Source organism: Oncorhynchus masou, chromosome 29 (genome assembly GCF_036934945.1).
Source record: "Oncorhynchus masou masou isolate Uvic2021 chromosome 29, UVic_Omas_1.1, whole genome shotgun sequence".
Lineage (NCBI taxonomy): Eukaryota > Metazoa > Chordata > Actinopteri > Salmoniformes > Salmonidae > Oncorhynchus > Oncorhynchus masou.
Window position 1 is genome coordinate 62,555,939 of NC_088240.1, and position 26,942 is coordinate 62,582,880.

The 26,942-nt window shown below is 45.8% G+C and overlaps 1 protein-coding gene across 5 annotated transcripts in view; it reads left to right on the top strand.

Annotated features, from left to right (window-relative positions):
* The window catches only part of LOC135520219 (ras/Rap GTPase-activating protein SynGAP-like), a 90,803-nt gene that overhangs the window by 30,963 nt on the left and 32,898 nt on the right, over window positions 1–26,942 (top strand). The window lies entirely within an intron of this gene.

Here is a 26,942-nt window from a genome sequence, read left to right on the forward strand (position 1 = left end):
TGTCAAGGGAACTGCTTGTGACACAGTGACCCATTTCAGAAAGCCTGTGACCTACTGCATAACTTGGAACTGAGATAAATTAGTGAGATCATCATTGGGATAATCCCAGAGTGAGAGTAGATTGGAGGCAAGCAAGTGAATAGATTAGATGCAAGCGAGTAGATTGGATACAAGAAAGGGAGTAGATCGGATACAAGTGGATTGGATAGGATAGTGAAAATCTATGTATAAAGAAATATTTGAAAATCCATTTTGACTAGACTTCAAAAAAGAAAAATAGGACACAAAGGCATGAAATCAAAATGCTAGGCTAAACTGTCCAATGATATGCAAGATGGATATAGAGTATCGTTTGCTATGGGGGATGAGGTCCAATAGACCTCCCGATGTTGTCCTCTACTCACTTAAGTGCTTCATTCCAGGGACACATACAGTACAAGTCATAGATTACTCTTGTGTTACAAAAAAACAAGGTTGAATTTGTATGCATCAAATGTGTTTATGTACTGTTTCTATACTTCAAATGAATTTTCATGTATCATCGTTTTGATAAATGAAGACACTTGACAACAATCCCAGCTGGGTCCTGATGTAATGACCATCTCTGATGAAGACATTTGGCTCTGCATCTATTGTTAGGGACGCATAGGACATTTCAATACGCTCTTTGGATTGGATACGGAAAGTTACTCAGACGCAATTAGTCTACTTCCCCATCCACTTCCTTGTATTGCACGGAAATGGTTCAAGTTGGAGCAATCAACATGCAATTAAGGCATTCATCTTGGTAGATAATTGCAGTGTGCTGTAAATGTTTTATTCAAATATCTATTGTAATTAGAACTTTAACCTAAACCCTATCCACAGAACTTCTGCCTGCAGCCACACAGACCAAACCAAAATGTTTGCTCTGTGCGGAGCTGTCCAAGGTACTGAAACAGCTCCCATCGGTGGTGGATTTCTGTCCATGGTGTTGAAACACCCTATGTACCCTATGCACACTGGACACATTTAGGTTCATATAAGGTACAGTAGTTACAATAAGGAGACAAAGGCCTCCCGAGGGGCGCAGCAATCTAAGGCACTGTATCGCAGTGCTGAGGAGCCACTACAGCCTGGGGTTCAAGCAGCACAGCTTGGCGCGTCATGTTTTGAAGGATGCATGTCTTGACCTTCGCCTTTCCCGAGCCCGTTGGGGAGTTGAAGTGATGAGACAAGATCGTAACTATCAATTGGGGCGAAAAAATGGGTAAAAAAATAATTTTATGAAGAAAAAAGAAAATGAATAGGGAGACAGATTGTGTGGGGCAGTAGTACAAATAGTGGAGTAACAATAGTGGAGTATAGGGAATCTTGCTTGAATAGCAGTTGCTGCATTATGGTGGAGGTACTGTATCTATACCGAGTTGAATTGTTGCAATTGCAGTAGCATGCATAATGAAAACTATAAACACTATAGAGTAAAAAGTGGTAGTATGTTGTGTACAGCTGCAAAATGTTATATGCTACGTTTCTGAGTCATTCAGCCATAAAGGGAAGTTATTGAAACTGTGTAGTTGGGGTTGTTTCTGGACTGTAGCATGTTTGTGTGTTGTTTGTGTGTTTGTTTTACTGGCAGGGTAAGTTCCATTTGTGTTGACTTGTCATTTCGAGCAGCTCAAAGAGCAGGTCTGACCACAAAACCCCTGTTTACCATATCAGATGTTAACCAAGTTAAACTCAGGCTGTTTCAAGCAGACCACCATAGTCCCTGAGCCCAAGGAAGCAAAGGTAACCTGCCTAAATGATTACCGCCCCGTAGCACCCACGTCGGTAGCCATGAAGTGCTTTGAAATGCTGGTCATAGCTCACAAAAAACACCCTTATCCCGGATACCCTAGACCCAGTCCAATTCGCATACCGCTCCAACAGATCCACTCCACACTGCCCTTTCCCACCTGGACAAAAATAACACCTGGAGCGGGTCGAGAGTTTTAAGTTCCTTGGTGTCCACATCACCAACGAACTATCATGGTCCAAACACACCAAGACAGTCATGAAGAGGGCACGACAAAAACCTTTTCCCCCTCAGGAGACTGAAAATATTTGTCTTGGGTCCCCAGATTCTCAAAAAGCTGCATCGTCGAGCTTAACCGTGCATCACCGCCTGGTATGGCAACTGCCCAGCATCTGACCGTAAGGCGATACCGAGGGTAGTGCGAACAGCCCAGTACATCACTGGGGCCAAGCTTCCTGCCATCCAGGACCTATATAATAGGCGGTGTCAGAGGAAAGCCCATAAAATTGTCAGAGACTCCAGTCACCCAAGTCATAGACGGTTTTCTCTTCTACTGCACGGCAAGCAGTACCGAGGCGCCAAGACTCGAACCAAAAGGCTCCTCAACAGCGTCTACCCCCAAGCCATAAGACCGCTGAACAATTATTCAAATGGCCACCGGACTATTTACTATTGACATATTATCTATGCATAGTCACTTCACCCCTACCTAAATTACCTCAACTAACCTGTACCCCTAAATTACCTCAACTAACCCGTACCCCCACACACTGACTTGGTACCGGCACCCCCTGTATTTAGCCTCATTATTGTTATTTTATTGTGTTACTTTTTTTCATTTTTACTTTAGTTTGTTTGGTAAATGTTTTCTTATCTCTTCTTGAACTGCACTGTTGGTTAAGGGCTTGTAAGTAAGCATTTCACGGTAAAGTCTACACTTGTTGTATGCGGCGCAGCGCATGTGACAAGTGAAGTTTGATTTGACTTGATAGAGCAAGTTCAGTGAAGGGACTTGATTATGTAATTAGTGAGAGAAACAATCCTTTTAAATCTTTATTGGCACTGAAGTGCACGCTCCTGATCCTATTGGGTTTCTTGCAATAACGTTCAATAACATTCAAAGAGGTGCATTCTGGGCAAATAGAAGAAAAATATATTTTTTTTCTCTCTTATTAACCTCATCAAAATTGGATGTGATTAAATGTGTTACATTTTGAAATTGACTTTCACCACGGTTGCTCAGTCATTGAGAGGAATCCATGTTATCTGAATGAATTAACCTCAGGCTAAATCACAACCATAATGTAGCTAGCTAACTGCTTATCTGATTGATAGCCTTTGGCTGAATGGAAATTCAACGTAATAACATAACGTGTTGTTCGTATTTTCCTCCATTATAAACTTGTGTTCTCCATCTTCTGGGACAACATTGTCATTTTGATATTTTATTTATAGGAGTTGTTACACATCCCATCTTAAAGGTACAAACACTAGTGTGTATAACTGAACTAATTTCTCCTCAAATAACTTTAAGGAAATGAATCATAAATAACAGTATAAATTATGGATTTTCCCCAGCCTTTTAACTCATTAAAACAACATGCAATACCTTTGAGGGTCCACCAGGGACAAAAAAAACTGTCAGTGTAAGAGTGGCACCCAGAAGTGGTTCATCTTTGCAGCATCTCCAGCAACCACCACTAACCTATACACCTCAGTACAGTTATCTTCCATTTTTAAATGTTACCTTTATATAACTAGACAAGTCAGTTGAGAACAAATTTGAATTTACAATGACAGTTCAGGGACAGAACAACAGATTTTTACCTTGTCAGCTCAGGGATTTGATCTAGCAACCTTTCAGTTACTGACTCAATGCTCTAACCACTAGGCTACCTGCCACCCCAAATGCATGTGCGTAGTTTGTATTCTCTAGCATTATACATTAGATTAGTGAGTATGTTACTCAGATTTCTCTTTGTTTTGAGCAATTCAGCCTCCGTTGACCCCAAATATACAGCGACATTACGCAATACGATCCCATTAGCCAACCCCAATTATGCTATTCTCTGTTTGCTACCACATGGGAATACCAAAGGACACTTCAATATGTTTTAATTGCAGCAGGAAGCATACATAGTACTGTAACAGTACCAACAACAGTATTGTTTGTTTTAGTGAGACCTTTAGTACTATATAGAGTTAACAGTGCAGGATGACAGGTAGTCTGTGAGTCTGTCACTGAGGGACCTGTAAATCCACCCCCAAAGCTGCCGCTTGTCTTTGGAGAGATTTGCTGAGTCATCTTGCTGTCTTAATGTTGGAACTCCGAATGAATACAAATGGAGCGCTACTGTAGCTTTGTTTAGCGGTTCGTGGACATGAGCAGGGGAACACTCACTGGGGAAAGGGGGAGAGAGAGAAAGAGAGAGATGATTAATGGAATTGTGTGCTCACTCAGCTAGAATCAATACTGTTTTCTGGCAACATTTTACATCGCTGTTCCCACACTTCTTCGAAATGACGTATAGCTACTTCATGTGGAACAACTAATCAAATTATTTTTCACTTAAAGGGAAGATTGTAGAATTATTCGTCCAACTAAAGGTCCCAATACGGCATGCTGTATCACTTTACATTTGTATTTTGGGAGAAATGTATATTTTAACCGAATTTGACCGAAGTCAGGTCGGAAAGGCGTTTCGGAAATGTGACATGAAGAGGAGCACTACAGGAGTAGGAGTGAAACCACATAAAACAGTGGATACTCATATCATACAGAGTCCTATTATTGTTTAAAAATATATATTTTGGAACTCTGAATAAAGACAATTTATCATCTGACCATATCATGTTTTTTCTACTCTGTATCAGCTCATTAAAAAAAGAAACACTAATACAGCTCGCATTCTTTTAGCATAGCCCCCATTCCACCCCTGGCTTGCCCCTACTAGCTGACCACTAGCAGCCTTGAAACACATCACTTATTAGCAGTTCAGCACATCAGCATTTCTCGTACTGTTACAAAACCAAGATAAACCTTTACCATCATAGTAGACATTGAACATCTATAACCAAACTGGCTAAAACTCTGTTGTTGGCCGATTGTAGCTACAGCTAATGCCATGCTAACCTGAGTGCTACTACTAGCAGCAGTAAACCCAGGTATGATGGCTAAAACAAACATTGACTACCATGATATCCTGCAAAAAAAGATCAGGCAGTTCAGTGTGTACTGCCCCCACCAACAGGCCCCTTCTTGACGTCAAAGACGTAATGCTTTGTTGGTGTAGGAGTTTTTAATAAATGTCATTCAAATAGCAAAATATGTGTTTCGTTAGTTTTTAATCAACTTTTGCATAAAGAACTTTTGCATAAAATGGAATGTCATCAATCTACATTGTTAGATTTGTGGAAATATATTGTGCAACCTTCCCTTTAATATGCGTAACAACCAGCAGTGTAGAGAGTGCTACTACACAGTAAATATGTATTCCTTGGGGCTGTATATTATTGAAAAATTAGGCAAATGTGATTTAAAGATAACGTTTTTGTAATCAACATCTTAGATACAATACATTTTTCAAGACGGGTCTTTTAGAATCATCTATGTAATTGAAATGTTGACAAAAAATAGTCCCCCTTTAATAACTGATTACTGATCAATTTAGCAATTACTAGGTACCAGAAATGACATGTTAAGAAATGGAGTGAAGCACCATTGTAAATACCATGCATCAACTGGAAAATAGCTTTTTTATGCAGAGCAGCTATGTAAATGTAGACATTATGTAACATCAAGTGCTCACATATCCTGTGATATATCCTGAGGATGAAATAGAGCAATAACAATTATAACAGCAGTAGCAGCACAGCTCCTGGTTTGACTGGCAGTTGTCCATGGGTCTCTTGTGTAGGCTGGTTTCTCTTCCTCAGCCCTGAGTGTGTTAGTCAGCTTTCATACATTGGTTGGCTGTAGTCTTAAAAGACCTCATCTCTCTGCACTGAGACTAGAGTCAGGGATTTACTGCCACTTTCTTTAACTTCAATTAGACTCGGTCTCAAATAGCCACTTGTCCCTTTAAATAGCTGGGCATCGGCACGCAATAAACGACCTGTTTCAAATAAACACCGGGTCTAAATGAATTGTTTACGAGGTTACCATGGACACAGCTCTGATTTTCCCACAGTCATCTGCATTACATGTTTAAATGTTTTATTCTGTCATCGTTGCTATCCATGGCAACACCTAAAAGAAAACACATCAAATTCAAGCTCACAGTGATCAAATTCGCACAGCAAAATTCAGGCGAGGCAACAGCCAGGCATTTTGGAATTGATCCAAAAAGAATGAGAAAATGGCTGTTAAAAATTTGAACTTCAACGTTTGTCTGAGGTGGATCAGAAGAGGGCAAGACTGCAAGGTGGGGGTAGAACAAAATGTTTGCGAGGAGCTGGAGGTGGATAGACACCAGGCTCAAATGGAAATCTGTCTCTTATAAGCGCCGGTTGTGTTCAGTGATTTAAGAAAATAAACACCTGGGCTATTAATTGAAGTTTTACCTTAAATTTCTTTGATAGTTTCCTTCACCAAAGCCTGCTCTCCCCGAGGCCCAGAGGAAAAGAAGATGCCAACTTGGTAGTAGTCATCTTCTTTTTGCTGAGCATGTGAATTGGGAGTCTTTGGGCGGTGCAGTGTGCCTTTCGGTTTCACTTAGGAACCACTGGTGTAGATGAGAGTAGCCATTGACACACAAACAATCACGCAAACACAAATACACCAGTGGCGTACTGTAGGCAGAAATCCGTTGACGGCAGGGCCAGCAAAGATGTAGGCAGAGGTGGAAAAAGTACTCAATTGTCATACTTGAGTAAAAGTAAAGATACCTTAATATAAAATGACTCAAGTAAAAGTGAAAGTAACCCAGTAAAATAATCCTTGAGTGAAAGTCTAAAAGTATTAGTTTTTAAATGTAGATAAGTACAATGGTGGAAAAAATACTCAATTATCATACTTGAGTAAAAGTACAAAGTAAAAATAAATGCTATAAATCAAATTCCTTATATTTAGCAAACCAGACGGCACAATTTCCTTTTTTATTACTTTTCTTTTGACAGCTAGGGCCCATTACAACACTCGTACATAAGGAAGCATTTATGTTTAGTGAGTCCACCAGATCAGAGGCAGTAGGGATGACCAGGGACGTTCTCTTGATAAGTGTGTGAATTTGACCTTTTCACTGTACTGCTAAGCATTCAAATTGTAACTAGTACTTTTTGGTGTCAAGGAAAATATATGGAGTAAAAAGTACATCATTTTCTTTTGGAATGTAATGAAGTAAAGTAGTCAAAAATATAAATAGTAAAGTATAATAATAGAGTTAACCTAATTCACCCTTCATTTATGTTTGATTTGGTCTAAACTGTTTATGTTCTGGTTCAATTTGACCCGTACAGTAAGCGCAGTAAGTACATCAAGAACATAAATATATATGTTTAACCTCCCAAAATGTATTTTCCAGTAGCTTAGAAAGCAGCTTGTTTCAAGGACAAACCATTTAAAAGTTATACAGTGCCTTTGGAAAGTACACAGTGGCCTCCATCATTCTTAAATGGAAGGAGTTTGGAACCACCAAGACTCTTCTTAGAGCTGTGCGCCTGGCCAAACTGATCAATCGGGGGAGAAGGGCCTTGGTCAGAGAGGTGACCAAGAACCCAATGGTCAATCTGACAGAGCTCTGGAGTTAATCTGTGGAGATGGGAGAACCTTCCAGAGGACAACCATCTCTGCAGCACTCCACCAATCAAGGCCTTTATGGTAGAGTGGCCAGACGGAAGCCACTCCTCAGTAAAAGGAACATGACAGCCCGTTTGGAGTTTGCCAAGAGGCACCTAAAGATTCTCAGACCATGAGAAACCAGATTCTCTGGTCTGATGAAACCAAGATTGAACTCTTTGGCCTGAATGGCAAGCATCACATCTGGAGGAAACCTGGCAGCATCCCTACGGTGAAGCATGGTGGTGGCAACATCATGCTGTGGGGATGTTTTTCAGCGTAAGGGACTGGGAGACTAGTCACGATCGAGGCAAAGATGAACGGAGCAAAGTACAGAGAGATCCTTGATGAAAGCCTGCTCCAGAGCGCTTTTAGGACCTCTTGACAACACAGGAGTGGCTTCGGGGACTAGTCTCTGAATGTCCTTGAGTGGCCCAACCAGAGCCCGGACTTGAACCCGATCCAATATCTTTAGAGAGACCTGAAAATAGCTGAAAGCGCTTGAGAGGATCTGCAGAGAATAAGGGGAGAAACTCCCCAAATGCAGGTGTGCCAAGCTTATAGTGTCATACCCAAGAAGACTCAAGATGGTAATCACTGCCAAAGGTGCTGCAACAAAGTACTGAGTTAAGGGTCTGAAAACTTATGTGAATGTGATATGTTGAAAAAAATTTTTTTATACATTTGCTAAAATGTCTAAAAACCTGTTTTTGCTTTGTCATTATTGGGTATTGTGTAGATTAATGAGGGTAAAAACAACAATTTAATACATTTTAGAATAAGGCTGTAACCTAACAAAATGTGGAAAAGGTCAAGAGGTCTGAATACTTTCCAAGGCCTGGGCAATTCCAGTCCTCAGAGGCCGTCCCTAGCAAACACAGCTGATTTAAACTAATTGCATGTTTAACTGAAGATCATGATTAGTTGATTATTGGAATCAGGTGTGTTAGCTGGGGCTGCGGAAAAAGTGTGACACCAATCAGGCCCCCATGGACTGGAGTTACCCAGGCCTGGTATAGACCAAGGTCAAGGTCAAATTGCGTGGGTCAAATTGCGGGTCAAATCGACCTAGAACATCCTGATGTCACTATTCCGGTAGCGGGTCTAAATTAATTGTAAAACATGTAATTATGGGGCCTACCGAGTGGCGAAGCGGTCTAAGGTACTGCATCGCAGTGCTAGAAGTGTTACTACAGACCCGGTTCATTTCCAGGCTGTGCAACAACCGGCCGTGGCTCGGGTTAGGGGAGGGTTTGGCCGGTGGCTCTTTACTTGGCTCATTGTGCTCTCTAGCGACTCCTTGTGGCAGGTCGGGTGCCTGCGGGCTGACCCCTGGTCACCAGTTGAACAGTGTTTCCTCCGACACATTGGTGTGGCTGGCTTCCGGGTTACACTGGCAGGTGTTAAGGAGCGTGGATAGGCGAGTCATGTTTCGGAGGACGCATGACTCCACCTTCGCCTCTCCTGAGCCCATTGGGGAGTTGCAGCGATGAGACAAGATTGAAAACGGGGGTAAAATACAAACAAACAAAAAGTATAATTTTGTGTTTTACAAGTTTGAGACCCATACTTAGGAAAGTATATGAACGGTCATGGTGGAAGAATTGCATTAATTAGTAGTTTTGTGATTTTCAAACTCTAAGTGAAGTGTTACATTGACAATAGTCTGGTGGGTGAGAATATTATCAATTGTTAAATTGTATATGAAGAATCTGATAAACAGTGCAGCTTGGAATTGACATAGAGGCAGGTGCTGTTGAGATAGAGTGCTCCTGAGCCTACTCTTGATGAATTTCAGAGTAGAGAAGCTCCGCTCACAAGCTACCTGGGTTACTGACAGGGTAAGTAGGAACTTGTAAGCAAGACCCTGGATGTGGTATGCGTCGTCAATAAGTTGTACTGACTAAGAATACGGTAGCAACACACTGGACAGTCCTTGCAAGATGAATAGGTGTTGTTCACCATCTCCACCTCGTCTTCATTTCCTTCAGGTCCATGATCCTCCATAGTCCTGATTGTGTATTCTTCAAATCCCGATTGTTTTAACCTCGTCCACTGTTCTGCCAGACTCATGAGCTCACACTGTAAATTGAAACACCGTTGCTCTGCTGTAAAATTTGATCAAACATTTGCTTAGTTATTGAAGGGCTGTGGAAGGTCACTGGCACTGGATGGTAGCTGACTAAAGTGTTTAGGGTCCAGAAGAGCCATGTCGGCATACAAAGTGCCATTACTCAGAAATCGTCGATGGATGCTATCTATAACTATATCCAGAATTTGATTATGGACACCAATCCTGTATGCACTCTGCCCCAGTAAAAAACCCATCTTGTGCCATCTCTCCAGGCATGGTCTTCTTCTTTCAGCCCTTTTTGTTGGCAGAGTGGTTTCTAACTCCAGCTCTGTTTCCTCATCCTGCTCCTGCAACTTCCTGTTGGCCCACTGAACAAATGTGTCTGCAGCTGCCTTGACTTATTCAAAATCTCTTGCCATTCCTTTCAGCAGCTCCTCTGTAGACACAACCATACGATGCGCAGACAGAATGTCCATTCCATTTGTTTGAAGATATTTTGAGACTGGTGAGGTGACCTGAAATATTCTAAGGAATATCTGAGCTGTAAGTATCGTTTCATACTTCAGCAACCCCTCAATGTATCCTTGTGCCTTGACCCATGCAGTAGTTGTCATGTCTTGTTATGTCTGTTCCTGTCCTTTCTCTTGATTCTCTCTCTCTGCTGGTCTTTTTAGGTTACCTTCTCTGTCTCTCATTCCTCAGCTGTTCTACATCTGCCCTAACTAGCTCTTTCACTCTTCACACCTGTTCTCTCTTCCCCCTCTGATTAGGTCTCTATTTCTTTCTCTGTTCCTGCTACTTTCAGTGTCTGATTCTTGTTTGTGTTTTTTGATGCCAGAAGCAAGCTGTCGTCTCGTTTGCTTCCACCTTGTCCTGTCCTGTCGGAGTCTGCCTGGCTGAAGCATCCTGCACTATACTAACGTTCTTTTTGTTCCCCTGACAACGTTGGAAGAGGATTTATGCCATTCCTGTATTTTCATTAAAGAACTCTGTTTTCTGTTAAAACCGCTTTTGGGTCTTCACTCAAGTTCATAACAGAAGAATCAGACCAAGAATGGACCCAGCGGCTCCGGACCCTTTTCACTCCGCCGTCGAGATCCAGGGAGCGATGCTAGGCAGACATGAGGAGGAATTGTCTGCTGCTCAACATGCCGTTGAGACCCTGGCCGTCCAAGTCTCCGACCTCACAAGACAGGTTCACCAACTCCACCTCGATCCACCGCCCACTTCCAGGGTTTCCGAGTCTCCGGAGCCCAGGATCAACAACCCGCCGTGTTACTCTGGGGAGCCCACTGAGTGCCGCTCATTCCTCACTCAGTGTGATGTGGTGTTCTCTCTCCAGCCCAACACCTACTCCAGGAGCGCAGCCCGCATCGCCTACGTCATTTCTCTCCTTACCGGACGGGCGCGTGAGTGGGGCACGGCAGTCTGGGAGGCGAGGGCTGAGTGTATTAACCAGTATCAGAACTTTAAGGAGGAGATGATACGGGTTTTTGACCGTTCTGTTTTTGGCGAGGAGGCTTCCAGGGCCCTGTCTTCCCTATGTCAGGGGAATAGATCCATAACGGATTATTCTATTGAGTTTCGCACTCTCGCTGCCTCTAGTGACTGGAACGAGCCGGCTTTGCTCGCTCGTTTTCTGGAGGGTCTCCACGTCGAGGTTAAGGATGAGATCCTCTCCCGGGAGGTTCCTTCCAGTCTGGACTCCTTAATAGCTCTCGCTATTCGCATAGAGCGACGGTTTGATCTTCGTCGCCGAGCTCGTGGAAAGGAGCTCACGTTCTCCGTTGCTCCCCTCTCCACATCACTGCCACCTGCCGCTTCACTGCCACCCTCCTCCGCCGGCTCGGATGCTGAGCCTATGCAGCTGGGGGTATTCGCATCTCGGCCAAGGAGAGGGAACGGAGAATCACCAATCGCCTCTGTCTCTACTGCGGCTCCGCTGGTCATTTTGTCACCTCATGTCCAGTAAAAGCCAGAGCTCATCAGTAAGAGGAGGGCTACTGGTGAGCGCAACTACTCAGGCCTCTCCTTCTGGATCACGCACTACCTTTCCGGTCCATCTCCGCTGGCCCGGTTCATCTGCTTCCTGCAGTGCCTTGATAGACTCTGGGGCGGAGGGCTGTTTTATGGACGAGACCTGGGCTCGGGAACATGATATTCCTCTCAGACAGTTAGGGGAGCCCAGGGCCTTGTTCGCTTTAGATGGTAGTTCTCTCCCCAAGATTCAGCGTGAGACGCTGCCTTTAACCCTCACTGTCTCTGGTAATCATAGCGAAACCATTTCTTTTTTAATTTTTCGTTCACCTTTTACACCTGTTGTTTTGGGTCATCCCTGGCTAGTGCGCCATAACCCTTCTATTAATTGGTCTAGTAATACTATCCTATCCTGGAATGTTTCTTGTCATGTAACCTGTTTAATGTCTGCTATCCCTCCTGTTTCCTCTGTCTCTTCTTCACAGGAGGAGCCTGGCGATTTGACAGGGGTGCCGGAGGAGTATCACGATCTGCGCACGGTGTTCAGTCGTTCCAAGGCCACTTCTCTCCCTCCACACCGGTCGTATGACTGTAGTATTGATCTCCTTCCGGGAACTACTCCCCCCGGGGTAGATTATATTCTCTGTCGGCTCCCGAACGTAAGGCTCTCGAGGATTATTTGTCGGTTTCGCTCGACGCCGGTACCATAGTCTCCTCCTCCTCCCCGCCGGAGCGGGATTTTTTTTGTTCAGAAGAAGGACGGGTCCCTGCGCCCATGCGTGGATTATCGAGGGCTGAATGACATAACAGTTAAGAATCGTTATCCGCTTCCTCTTATGTCTTCAGCCTTCGAGATCCTGCAGGGAGCCAGGTTTTTCACCAAATTGGACCTTCGTAACGCCTACCATCTCGTGCGCATCAGGGAGGGGGACGAGTGGAAGACGGCGTTTAACACTCCGTTAGGGCACTTTGAATACCGGGTTCTTCCTTTCGGCCTCGTTAACGCTCCAGCTGTCTTTCAGGCACTAGTTAACGACGTCCTGAGAGACATGCTGAACATTTTTGTTTTCGTTTACATGGACGATATCCTGATTTTTTCACCGTCTCTCTCGATTCATGTTCAGCACGTGCGACGCGTCCTCCAGCGCCTTTTGGAGAACTGTCTTTATGTGAAGGCTGAGAAGTGCACTTTTCATGCCACCTCTGTCCCTTTTCTCGGTTCCGTTATTTCCGCTGAGGGCATTAAGATGGATCCCGCTAAGGTCCAGGCTGTCATTGATTGGCCCGTTCCTAAGTCACGCGTCGAGCTGCAGCGCTTTCTGGGCTTCGCTAATTTCTACCGTCGTTTCATCCGTAATTTCGGTCAGGTGGCAGCTCCTCTCACAGCCCTTACTTCTGTTAAGACGTGCTTTAAGTGGTCCGTTTCCGCCCAGGGAGCTTTTGATCTTCTTAAGAATCGTTTTACATCCGCACCTATTCTTGTTACACCTGACATCTCTAGACAGTTTGTTGTTGAGGTTGACGCGTCAGAGGTGGGCGTGGGAGCCATTCTTTCTCAGCGCTCTCTCTCTGACGGCAAGGTCCATCCTTGCGCGTTTTTCTCTCATCGCTTATCGCCGTCAGAACGTAACTATGATGTTGGTAATCGCGAACTGCTCGCCATCCGCTTAGCCCTAGGCGAATGGCGACAGTGGTTGGAGGGGGCGACGTTCCTTTTGTCGTTTGGACTGACCATAGGAACCTTGAGTACATCCGTTCAGCCAAACGACTTAATGCGCGTCAGGCTCGTTGGGCTCTGTTTTTCGCTCGTTTCGAGTTTGTTATTTCTTATCGTCCGGGCTCAAAAACACCAAACCTGATGCTTTATCTCGTCTCTTCAGTTCTTCTGAGGTCTCCACCGACCCCGATGGGATTCTCCCTGAGGGGCGTGTTGTCGGGTTGACTGTCTGGGGAATTGAGAGGCAGGTAAAGCAAGCACTCGCTCACACTCCGTCGCCGCGAGCTTGTCCTAGGAACCTTCTGTTCGTTCCCGTTCCTACTCGTCCGGCCGTTCTTCAGTGGGCCCACTCTGCCAAGTTAGCCGGCCACCCCGGCGTTCGGGTACGCTCGCTTCCATTCGCCAGCGTTTCTGGTGGCCCACTCGGGAACGTGACGCGCGTCGATTTGTCGCCGCTTGTTCGGTCTGCGCGCAGACTAAATCTGGGAACTCTCCTCCTGCCGGCCGTCTCAGACCGCTTCCCATTCCCTCTCGACCGTGGTCTCACATCGCTTTAGATTTTATCACCGGACTGCCTTCATCAGCGGGGAAGACAGTTATTCTTACGGTTGTCGATAGATTCTCTAAGGCGGCTCATTTCATTCCTCTCGATAAGCTCCCTTCTGCTAAGGAGACGGCTCAGATCATTATCGAGAATGTTTTCCGAATTCATGGCCTTCCGTCTGACGTCGTTTCCGACAGAGGTCCGCAGTTCACGTCTCAATTTTGGAGGGAGTTTTGCCGTTTGATTGGGGCTTCCGTCAGTCTCTCGTCCGGCTTTCATCCCCAGTCTAACGGTCAAGCCGAACGGGCCAATCAGACTGTTGGTCGCATTTTACGCAGTCTTTCTTTTCGTAACCCTGCGTCTTGGTCAGAACAGCTCCCTGGGCAGAGTACGCCCACAACTCGCTTCCCTCGTCTGCTACCGGTCTATCCCCTTTTCAGAGTAGCCTCGGGTACCAGCCTCCGCTGTTCTCTTCTCAGCTCGCCGAGTCCTGCGTCCCCTCCGCTCAGGCTTTTGTCCAGCGTTGCGAGCGCACCTGGAAGGGGGTCAGGTCGGCACTTTGCCGTAATAGGGCGCAGACTGTGAGGGCCGCTAATAAGCGTAGGACCAAGAGTCCTAGATATTGTTGCGGTCAGAGAGTATGGCTCTCCACTCAGAACCTTCCCTTAAGACAGCTTCTCGCAAGTTGGCCCCGCGGTTCATTGGTCCGTTCCGTATTTCCCAGGTCATTAATCCTGTCGCAGTGCGACTTCTTCTCCCGCGCTATCTTCGTCGCGTTCACCCGGTCTTCCATGTCTCCTGTGTTAAGCCCGTTCTTCGCGCCCCGCCCGTCCCTCCCCCCATCCTTGTCGAGGGCGCACCCATCTACAGGGTTCGTAAGATTTTGGACATGCGCCCTCGGGGCCGTGGTCATCAGTACCTAGTGGATTGGGAGGGGTACGGTCCTGAGGAGAGGAGTTGGGTTCCCTCTCGGGACGTGCTGGACCGTTCGCTGATCGACGATTTCCTCCGTTGCCGCCAGGTTTCCTCCTCGAGTGCGCCAGGAGGCGCTCGGTGAGGGGGGGGGTACTGTCATGTCTTGTTATGTCTGTTCCTGTCCTTTCTCTTGATTCTCTCTCTGCTGGTCTTTTTAGGTTACCTTCTCTGTCTCTCATTCCTCAGCTGTTCTACATCTGCCCTAACTAGCTCTTTCACTCTTCACACCTGTTCTCTCTTCCCCCTCTGATTAGGTCTCTATTTCTTTCTCTGTTCCTGCTACTTTCAGTGTCTGATTCTTGTTTGTGTTTTTTGATGCCAGAAGCAAGCTGTCGTCTCGTTTGCTTCCACCTTGTCCTGTCCTGTCGGAGTCTGCCTGGCTGAAGCATCCTGCACTATACTAACGTTCTTTTTGTTCCCCTGACAACGTTGGAAGAGGATTTATGCCATTCCTGTATTTTCATTAAAGAACTCTGTTTTCTGTTAAAACCGCTTTTGGGTCTTCACTCAAGTTCATAACAGTAGTGTTGATGTTTTTCTGATTTTGTATGGTTGAAAGAGTGAGAAGGACATTAACATACAGACCCGCACTGTCTTTAGCCCACCAGCGTGTCTCTCCAATTGGAGCAAGACGTCTGTGTCTTGTGTCCTTGCTCTCCTTCTCCCAAATGTTCATCCTCTGGTAGGATTCACGAAAGAACACAGCTATGTTGTTAGCGAGAGAAAAACTTGCCAAGACGCTCTCTGTTGTGTCTGTCAAAACAAGGTTGAAAATGTGTGCAAAGCACCACACTTGATTGGTGGACTTTCCAGAGAGCAGGGCAGAGAAGCCTTTATACTGGCCTTGCATACTGGAGGCTCCATCAGTGGAATTGCCAATGCACTTGTTGATGCCAAGCTTCATGTTTTCCAGTACTTCACTCAGTACCTGGACAAAGTATTGTCCAGTGGATGCCTCACATTTCACCACAGCCACAATTTACTCATGGATGACGTTCGTCACATATCTATGACAGAGAATTGATCTTGTGTCGTAATGTCATGCGCAGTGTCAATCTGGACTGAAAACATACCAGCTTCCTGGATTTCACTTGCTATGGTGGCCTGCATTGTGTGTATGATGGTGGTAATGACGTTATCAATGGTAGTCTTTGATAATAGAGTTTTATTTATTTATTTATTTCATTTTATTTATTTAACCTTTATTTAACCAGGTAGGCTAGTTGAGAAAAAGTTCTCATTTGCAACTGCGACCTGGCCAAGATAAAGCGTAGCAATTCGACACATACAACAACACAGAGTTACACATGGAATAAACAAAACATACAGTCAATAATACAGTACAACAAAATAAAAAACAAAAAGTCTATATATAGTGAGTGCAAATGAGGTAAGTTAAGGAAATGAATAGGCCATGGTGGCGAAGTAATTACAATATAGCAATTAAACACTGGAATGGTAGATCGGCAGAAGATGAATGTGCAGGTAGAGATACTGGGGTGCAAAGGAGCAAAATAAATACCAGTATGGGGATGAGGTAGGTAGATAGATGGGCTGTTTACAGATAGGCTAAGTACAGGTGCAGTGATCTGTAAACTGCTCTGACAGCTGGTGCTTAAAGCTAGTGAGGGAGATGTGAGTCTCCAGCTTCAGAGATTTTTGCAATTCGTTCCAGTCATGGGCAGCAGAGAACTGGAAGGAAAGATGACCAAAGGAGGAATTGGCTTTGGGGGTGACCAGTGAGATATATCTGCTGGAGCGCGTGCTACGAGTGGGTGCTGCTATGGTGACCAGTGAGCTGAGATAAGGCGGGGGTTTACCTAGCAGAGACTTGTAGATAACCTGTAGCCAGTGGGTTTGGCGACGAGTATGACGCGAGGGCCAACCAACGAGAGCATACAGGTCGCAATGGTGGGTAGTGTATGGGGCTTTGGTGACAAAACGGATGGCACTGTGATAGACTGCATCCAGTTTGTTGAGTAGAGTGTTGGAGGCTATTTTATAGATGACATCACCGAAGTCGAATATCGGTAGGATGGTCAGTTTTACGAGGGTATGTTTGGCAGCATGAGCGAAGGATGCTTTGTTGCGATATAGGAAGACGATTCTAGATTTAATTTTGGATTGGAGATGCTTAATGTGAGTCTGGAAGGAGAGTTTACAGTCTATCCAGACACCCAGGTATTTGTAGTTGTCCACGTATTCTAAGTCAGAGCCTTCCAGAGTAGTGATGCTGGTCGGGCGAGCAGGTGCGGGCAGCGATCGATTGAAAAGCATGCATTTAGTTTTACTTGCGTTTAAGAGCAGTTGGAGACCACGGAAGGAGAGTTGTATTGCATTGAAGCTCGTCTGGAGGTTAGTTAACACAGTGTCCAAGGAGGGGCCAGAAGTATACAGAATGGTGTCGTCTGCGTAGAGGTGGATCAGAGAATCACAAGCAGCAAGAGCAACATCATTGATGTATACAGAAAAGAGAGTCGGCCCGAGAATTGAACCCTGTGGCACATCCATAGAGACTGTCAGAGGTCCAGACAACAGGCCCTCCGATTTGACACACTGAACTCTATCAGAGAAGTAGTTGGTAAACCAGGCGAGGCAATCATTTGAGAAACCAAGGCTGTCGAGTCTGCCAATAAGAATGTTGTGATTGATAGAGTCGAAAGCCTTGGCCAGGTCGATGAATCCGGCTGCACAGTAATGTCTCTTATCGATGGCGGTTATGATGCCGTTTAAAACCTTGAGCGTGGCTGAGGTGCACCCATGACCAGCTCTGAAACCAGATTGCATAGCGGAAAAGGTATGGTGGGATTCGAAATGGTCAGTAATCTGTTTGTTAACTTGGCTTTCGAAGTCCTTAGAAAGACAGGGTAGGATAGATATAGGTCTGTAGCAGTTTGGGTCTAGAGTGTCACCCCCTTTGAAGAGGGGGATGACCGCGGCAGCTTTCCAATATTTTGGAATCTCAGACGATACGAAAGAGAGGTTGAACAGGCTAGTAATAGGGGTTGCAACAATTTCATCAGATAATTTTAGAAAGAGAGGGTCCAGATTGTCTAGCCTGGCTGATTTGTAGGGGTCCAGATTTTGCAGCTCTTTCAGAACATCGGCGATCTGGATTTGGGTGACGGAGAAATGGAGGGAGCTTGATTAGAGAGCCTCTGCCCCCTCTTGACCCAGACTCATGCAGTGTTTTGCTTTTCTCTATGCAGGCAGTGAGATGCTCTGTCATACACATGTCATACTTTCTCAACCGAATGATCATCTCTAAAAAGTTGCCATGGTCAATGTTGCTGTCATCTAGCGTATAAGCTGCTTCAGACTGCATGCCTCTGTAGCTCAGATCCCTCTTGCCTCGGACTTTAACAACATCTATAATGCGCTCTAGCACTTGCCTTCTTCTGTTCACTTGCTCTCTATGAGCAGACGTCTGACTGCCGATGAACAGGCTCTCAATGTTACCTTTGGAGGACCTTAGAAAGTAGGCCTCAGCTTAACCTCTATGCATAACGCTCTTCTCATGCTCTCCCACTCTCTGATGGATATGCTTCCAGTCTGACATTCCATTCATGAAAGGGCTGTTCTCTGTGGGCTTTGCAAATGCCATACAAATGAAGCAGAATAGAGCATGGTTCTCTTCACTGTATGACAGCCTCTTCCTGTTGGTCCCATCTTTACAAAAGAACCTGCATCACAGACTTTTCACACTTTTGTTGGGGGTGGAAACTAAAAAACATTTCTAGGTCCCCTGACTTCGGCCTCTTAAAATAATCCAAAATTGGGGTGGCAGTGTCATCCTGGCTCTGGCTCATTCCACATCTGTCCACTGCAGATGCACTATCCTCAACCTGGATGAGTAATTAGTATAAATTAGCATATTAGTATAATATTATAACATTAATTAAAAGGATAATGTTAATATAATAGTATCATGTTAGTATAATATTAATATATTAATTATATAATGTTAGTAGATTCATATAATTTCATATAATAGTATACTATATACCACTAGTATAATATTAATTCCAATTGGGCAATACAGCAGTTTAAGAAATACATAACCAATATTTATCATTTTTGTAGGTTTTGTTCCATCATTAAATTATTGTGCAATAAAAATTGTCTACATTGGTTGTTAGTCTCTAATTTTTAATTCTAAGTACTAATGTCAATAATCATATCCATTCATGCATAACAATGAGTTCAACATTTTGAAAGTTTGCTGTAGTGTGTCAACCTTTTTTTTGCTGTCCCGCCCCATCCAGGCTGTGATTGGTCGGTTCACGAAAAGTGACATTGACGAGAGCTTTTTTCAACAAAAGGCACATGATATAGCTAAATAGCCAGCTAGCCAAACCCAAACATTGCTTATCTTATCCCTATTTTCTTCTGCCTTACTGCTTCAGCTGCAAAACCTTGACAAACAGTTGAATGGGTATCGCTGGGCTCAATGGGCTACTCTCTCTGCTCTCTCTCCTCTCTGCTGCCAGTGCCTTCAGGCTCCCTAGGCTGACATGATTGACTGGTAATGGTGCCAAATTAATCATTTGTTATTTTAAAACATTTGGCTGCTTCAGCCTCAGGGACTTCAACCTCTTCTCTCTCCGATTTTCAGCACCACCTTTACGTTTTTTCTCTGTTTGTCCATCTTGCTCCACTGCACTATTTATCCAAATGTCACCACTTAACAGAGATGGGAAAGGGGCAGGGCCCAGGTAAATTTAGAATGGACTTGACCAAAAGTAATTGGCTGGGAGAGAGAGGCTGACAGATGTAATACCCAACCGCAGTGTCAGTGGGCCGGCAGCCCACTCGCCTGGGCCAGTCAGACACACAGCACTTGGTTATTTTTATTTAAGCGGGGGCTGGGGTTATTTATATTTTGCGTTGCATCGGCCCGGTGCTCCAGATGGCCAGTCCGTCATTGCGTGTTGATGTCTATATAGTATCAGAAAGGGCCTATCCTTGCCAAACAACTCTTAAAAATGACCCGTTGAGCTGTTTTTCAAAATACAACTTTTTGACAGAATTACTGTGATTACTGTCAACACTCAAAGCACTTATATTTCAACTCAAAATATGCCATTCAGCTTTTTTATGCATTTTCTTACATTTATAATGTTCCTTCAGACCTCCAGGGGACCATGACACAACGTCCCAAGAACATCTTATAAATGTCTTTGGGGACACCAGGAACTACACAAATCTTCCAGGGGACCTGACACAATGTACTAAGAACCTTCAGGGGTCAAAACTGGAGCTATAAAAAGGTCCCCCAGAGAGCGTTTCCTTGGGGCCATTGCACACGAGTAAAATGAAAGTCATGAGCACGTCCGAGAAAGGTCCTGACATGGTCCTCAGTGACATCCTGGGAACTAGACAAAGGTACCCCAAAGAACGTTCCCTTGGTACCATCATGCAACATTCTAAGGTCAATGGGATAACATTGCGCTGAGACCCTTTAGGGACCTAATATTAATGTCTCCGAATGTCCTCAGGTCATCTCCTGTTTGCTGGGATATAGACTAGAATAGTCACCAACCTTTTCTTTGTTGAGATCACTTTCTGAGTCAAAATGAAAGCTTAGTGCGATTCTCTGCTGGGCACGGGAGATCAAGTGTGCCTATAATGTAGCCTTTTGTGTGATGTCAATTAAATTATCTATAGCCTATAGGGCCTATCAGTGAATGGAAAAATAAGTTATATTTCCAATGAAATAAACCCCCTAAATATGATTATTTCACGCATTTGGCTATTTTCATATATCGTAAGAGAGGTGTGATGTTCTCCATGTAGGCCCTTATATTTCAAAACTCGAGTCTCAAGCTAAGTCAGTGGTGACCCGTCATTCAGGGCAGGTGGGGGATGCCAACATCATACTTTCAAAATCTTAGCTAGCAAGCTAGAGAAAACAGTTATCATCATGCATCACGTCAACAATCTACTGGCAAACCCTTTTCAATCATTGTCTCATATGAAGAGAAATTATAGATAAAACGTATCGGTGCTCATCGGCCATTGGACATAAACATGACACAAAAAGTTGGAAATCACAAATTCAACAATGAGTGGTTTGGCAGGAATCAGTGGCTAACTGCAAGCGTTGCAAAGCAATCACTATTTTGCTTCCCCTGCCTGGTATTCGGCGAAGAGGGTGTGTGGTCCAAGTCTGGGTTTAAGGGTCTCTTTTCCAAGCTTAAAAGGATAAACATTCACACCCAACACCATGGGCCAAAAAAAGTTGAATGCATTGGCCATGCTGTCAATCCAGCATGACTTCTGCAGCGTTCAAAACAACTTGAAATTGAATGTTTTGAACAGTTATCCAATACGGAATTTCAATTCGGGAACTCGGGCCTCTTTCTAGAGCGCCGACCTGAAGGTCACTGATGTCATGCCTGTTTTACAGAAATGTCATCATCAAATATTGTAAGAGCTTTCATTGTCTGCTTATACAGTATGCCCCCTTTATTTATCCTACGGTTCTGACGTGGTGTACAGGGAGAATACTGTAAAAATGGCCCATGTTCTGAATTTTGTTGCTGTACATTTCAAAAGTTCTGATGTATAGTTATATTGACAACGTCCGTCTTAGCTGGCTCATTAATGTCTTAATCAAAATTATGGATTGCCTCCTATCGGCTCATCGTTCCCTTATGCTATGGTTTGTACATCTCAATTGTCAGTAGAAACCACATTTGTTTAAGCAAGTCAGCCAGTAAATGAGGTTGAATGAATTGTTTCGCTGCCCGACAAGGCTCTGCTGATAGCCAGGTGTAGTGGTGGTAAATCACACCATAGTGGTGAAAAGAAAGCTCTGCTGTTGGGACATTTTTATGTAGGCCCTAACAGTCTGTGGGCACCGTTTGTCACCGTTATAGTGCAATTAATGTATTGTTTAGTGTTGTGTTATGTAGTGGCTTAGCTGGCATGCATTAAAAAAATAAAATGTGTTTGCCCCAACAAGATTTACATGCTAAAATCGCCACTGAGCTTGGTTATTTGATAGCACTGGTAATAGGTCAGTTGCTGCCTACTACTTGCCAGGCACATTCGAGCATAAATTGAAGTAACTATTTCACTGGACTGATGGTCAGTCTCAACGGAGGGGGAGAGTGCGAGTCGAAGTGGAGAAGTGTATTTCATGATTTCTGAAAGTGTTGAATAAAAACAGCGTTGCAGTGCTGAATGATAAATAAATAAATAAACACTCATAACAAACGCACCCCTTGCTGTATTCTTTGATAATCTCCCTCTAGGCTTCTGAAATCTTACAGTAGCCTACTCTACAGTCAGCATCAATTTAAATTGTGGGCTCGTCGAAGCTGCTGTAGACACGGTGATCTAAGCCAGGGGTTCTCAAAAATAATATACAATGTAATATTATGAATCTACAATGTATATTCTTAACCCTGGGCAACATGGGCCTGGTCGGTTTACAGGGATATTGGTATCCACAAAAAGCCTATTCTCCACTAATTGTATTCTTCCCAAAAAAAAAACAACAACATAAATGTACTGTAATTTAAGCTTTAAAACTGCACCATGTTCTCTCTGCCTCATGAAAAAATGTGTAGAATTGTAGGATATTAGCTTTAAAGCTGCAATAACAACAAAAATCTCTGCCACATGACAAAATGTGTAGAATTGCAGGAAATTAGCTTGAAAACTGCAAGATGTTCTCTCCGATGGCAAGAGGCCAACCTTTAAAACGTTGCTTCCCCGGGCCGGAGACTTGGTTCGTCCAGCCATGCACTGCCAAAGTCATAGTAAAGCTTATGGTATGCTATTCTTATCTCACTGGAGTTGTGTTCTGATTATGAAGGGTTCCCTGACGAATTTGATTTCACAAAAGGTGTCCCCGGCCCCCAAAAGAAAACCCCTGATCTAAGCTATCCAATTGACCAGCGGAATGCCTACAGGTGCACCTGATTTAGCTCTCTTAGCCCTCTGCGTAGGCAGAGTTTGTATCTTCAGACAAATAAAATGGTTAAAAATGGGAACACTTCGCTTACCCGACATGCAGGGCAGATGAATCAAGTGCACCTATCGCATTATTGGTGAATAGGTTACTACAAATATATATATATTTTTAAATAGCCAGCCTGATTGTACCTTTCGTAGCTTTCGTTTAAGCTGCTGTAAGAGTAGTTATCTCTGCAGAAATGTCATAATGGGCACTGGGTGGCTGTATCGCTGCCATTTGACCAAATGAGACCGATCAGGGCAGGCAGGCAGTTGCAGCCTTCTTCATTATCCCATATGCATCGTTCTGAAAACAACTGTTGAGTTCCATAAGTTGTCTGTCCAATATCTCGTTCCAATATGCCTGTAAATCCAAGTTGCTCCTAACAGGGACTGCATTTCCCACTGTAGATGTAACATACGAGTTGCCAATCCTTGCTGGCAGTTTTCTGTTTTGTGAAGTGGTAGCTAACATCCCAGTTGGGGATTCATCTGTAAGCTTAAGGATTTTATTGAAATCACCACCCAGGCCCACCCGTGCCCACGCCGCTGACACACACACACACACACACACACACACACACACACACACACACACACACACACACACACACACACACACACACACACACACACACACACACACACACACACACACACACACCTTCTCCTGACATGAAATGTGTTCCAGAGCTTTAGTAGAGCAGCATATTCTTATGGGAAATAAATGCCATCATTCAGTTGTTACTACACAGCAACCCCCGCAACTCAGACTAGTTTGTTCCGACACCCCCCTGCAACTCAGACTAGTATGTTCCGACCCCCCCCCCCCTGCGACTCAGACCAGTATGTTCCTACCCCCCGCGACTCAGATCAGTATGTTCCTACACCCCCCGCGACTCAGACTAGTATGTTCCTACACCCCCCCACGACTCAGACCAGTATGTTCATACATCCCCCGCGACTCAGACCAGTATGTTCCTACACCCCCCACGCGACTCAGTCTAGTATGTTCCGACACCCCCTGCGACTCATTCTAGTATGTTCCGACACCCCCGTGACTCAGACCAGTATGTTCCTACACCCCCGCGACTCAGACCAGTATGTTCCGACACCCCCCCGCGACTCAGTCGAGTATGTTCCGACACCCCCCCGCGACTCAGACCAGTATGTTCCTACAACCCCCAGCAACTCAGTCTAATATGTTCCGACACCCCCGCGACTCAGTCCAGTATGTTCCGACAACCCCCGCGACTCAGACCAGTATGTTCCTACACCCCCGCGACTCAGACCAGTATGTTCCGACACCCCCCAAGACTCAGTCGAGTATGTTCCGACACCCCGTGACTCAGACCAGTATGTTCCTACAACCCCCAGCAACTCAGTCTAATATGTTCCGAAACCCCCGCGACTCAGTCGAGTATGTTCCGACACCCCCGCGACTCAGACCAGTATGTTCCTACCCCCGCGACTCAGATCAGTATGTTCCTACACCCCCGCGACTCAGACTAGTATGTTCCTACACCCCCACGACTCAGACCAGTATGTTCATACATCCCCGCGACTCAGACCAGTATGTTCCTACACCCCCCACGCGACTCAGTCTAGTATGTTCCGACACCCCCTGCGACTCATTCTAGTATGTTCCGACACCCCCGCGACTCAGACCAGTATGTTCCTACAACCCCCAGCAACTCAGTCTAATATGTTCCGACAACCCCCGCGACTCAGTCCAGTATGTTCCGACAACCCCCCGCAACTCAGACCAGTATGTTCCTACACCCTCCCGCGACTCAGACCAGTATGTTCCGACACCCCCCAAGACTCAGTCGAGTATGTTCCGACACCCCCGCGACTCAGACCAGTATGTTCCTACAACCCCCAGCAACTCAGTCTAATATGTTCCGGAACCCCCGTGACTCAGTCGAGTATGTTCCGACACCCCCGCGACTCAGACCAGTATGTTCCTACAACCCCCAGCAACTCAGTCTAATATGTTCCGACACCCCCGCGACTCAGTCGAGTATGTTCCGACACCCCCGCGACTCAGACCAGTATGTTCCTACAACCCCCAGCAATTCAGTCTAATATGTTCCGACACCCCCGCGACTCAGTCCAGTATGTTCCGACAACCCCCGCGACTCAGACCAGTATGTTCCTACACCCCCCGCAACTCAGACTAGTATGTTCCCTACACCCCCGCGACTCAGACCAGTATGTTCCTACCCCCGCGACTCAGACCAGTATGTTCCTACACCCCCGCGACTCAGACTAGTATGTTCCTACATCCCCCACGACTCAGACCAGTATGTTCCTACACCCCCGCGACTCAGACTAGTATGTTCCGACACCCCCGTGACTCAGACCAGTATGTTCCGACACCCCCGCGACACAGACCAGTATGTTCCTACACCCCCGCGACTCAGACCAGTATGTTCCGACACCCCCAAGACTCAGTCGAGTATGTTCCGACACCCCCGCGACTCAGACCAGTATGTTCCTACAACCCCCAGCAACTCAGTCTAATATGTTCCTACACCCCCCGCGACTCAGTCGAGTATGTTCCGACACCCCCGCGACTCAGACCAGTATGTTCCTACAACCCCCAGCAACTCAGTCTAATATGTTCCGACACCCCCGCGACTCAGTCCAGTATGTTCCGACAACCCCCGCGACTCAGACCAGTATGTTCTTACACCCCCGCGACTCAGACCAGTATGTTCCGACACCCACCCGCGACTCAGTCGAGTATGTTCCGACACCCCCGCGACTCAGACCAGTATGTTCCTACAGTACAACCCCCAGCAACTCAGTCTAATATGTTCCGAAACCCCCGCGACTCAGTCGAGTATGTTCCGACACCCCCGCGACTCAGACCAGTATGTTCCTACAACCCCCAGCAACTCAGTCTAATATGTTCCGACACCCCCCGCGACTCAGTCCAGTATGTTCCGACAACCCCCGCGACTCAGACCAGTATGTTCCTACACCCCCCGCAACTCAGACTAGTATGTTCCCTACACCCCCGCGACTCAGACCAGTATGTTCCTACCCCCGCGACTCAGACCAGTATGTTCCGACACCCCCCCGCGACTCAGACCAGTATGTTCCTACAACCCCCAGCAACTCAGTCTAATATGTTCCGACACCCCCCGCGACTCAGTCGAGTATGTTCCGACACCCCCCCGCGACTCAGACCAGTATGTTCCTACAACCCCCAGCAACTCAGTCTAATATGTTCCGACACCCCCGCGACTCAGTCGAGTATGTTCCGACACCCCCGCGACTCAGACCAGTATGTTCCTACAACCCCCAGCAATTCAGTCTAATATGTTCCGACACCCCCGCGACTCAGTCCAGTATGTTCCGACAACCCCCGCGACTCAGACCAGTATGTTCCTACACCCCCCGCAACTCAGACTAGTATGTTCCCTACACCCCCGCGACTCAGACCAGTATGTTCCTACCCCCGTGACTCAGACCAGTATGTTCCTACACCCCCCGCGACTCAGACTAGTATGTTCCTACATCCCCCCACGACTCAGACCAGTATGTTCCTACACCCCCGCGACTCAGACTAGTATGTTCTGACACCCCCGTGACTCAGACCAGTATGTTCCGACACCCCCCGCGACACAGACCAGTATGTTCCTACACCCCCGCGACTCAGACCAGTATGTTCCAACACCCCCGTGACTCAGACCAGTATGTTCCGACACCCCCCGCGACACAGACCAGTATGTTCCTACACCCCCGCGACTCAGACCAGTATGTTCCTACACCCCCGCGACTCAGACCAGTATGTTCCAACACCCCCGTGACACAGACCAGTATGTTCCGACACCCCCGTGACTCAGACCAGTATGTTCCGACACCCCCGCGACACAGACCAGTATGTTCCTACACCCCCGCGACTCAGTCTAGTATGTTCCGACACCCCCACGACTCAGACCAGTATGTTCCAACACCCCCGCGACTCAGACTAGTATGTTCCTACACCCCCGCGACTCAGAACAGTATCTTCCTACACCCCCACGACTCAGACTAGAATGTTCCGATGCCCCCGCGACTCAGACCAGTATGTTCCTACACCTCCCCCTGCGACTCAGACCAGTATGTTCCTACACCCCCGCGACT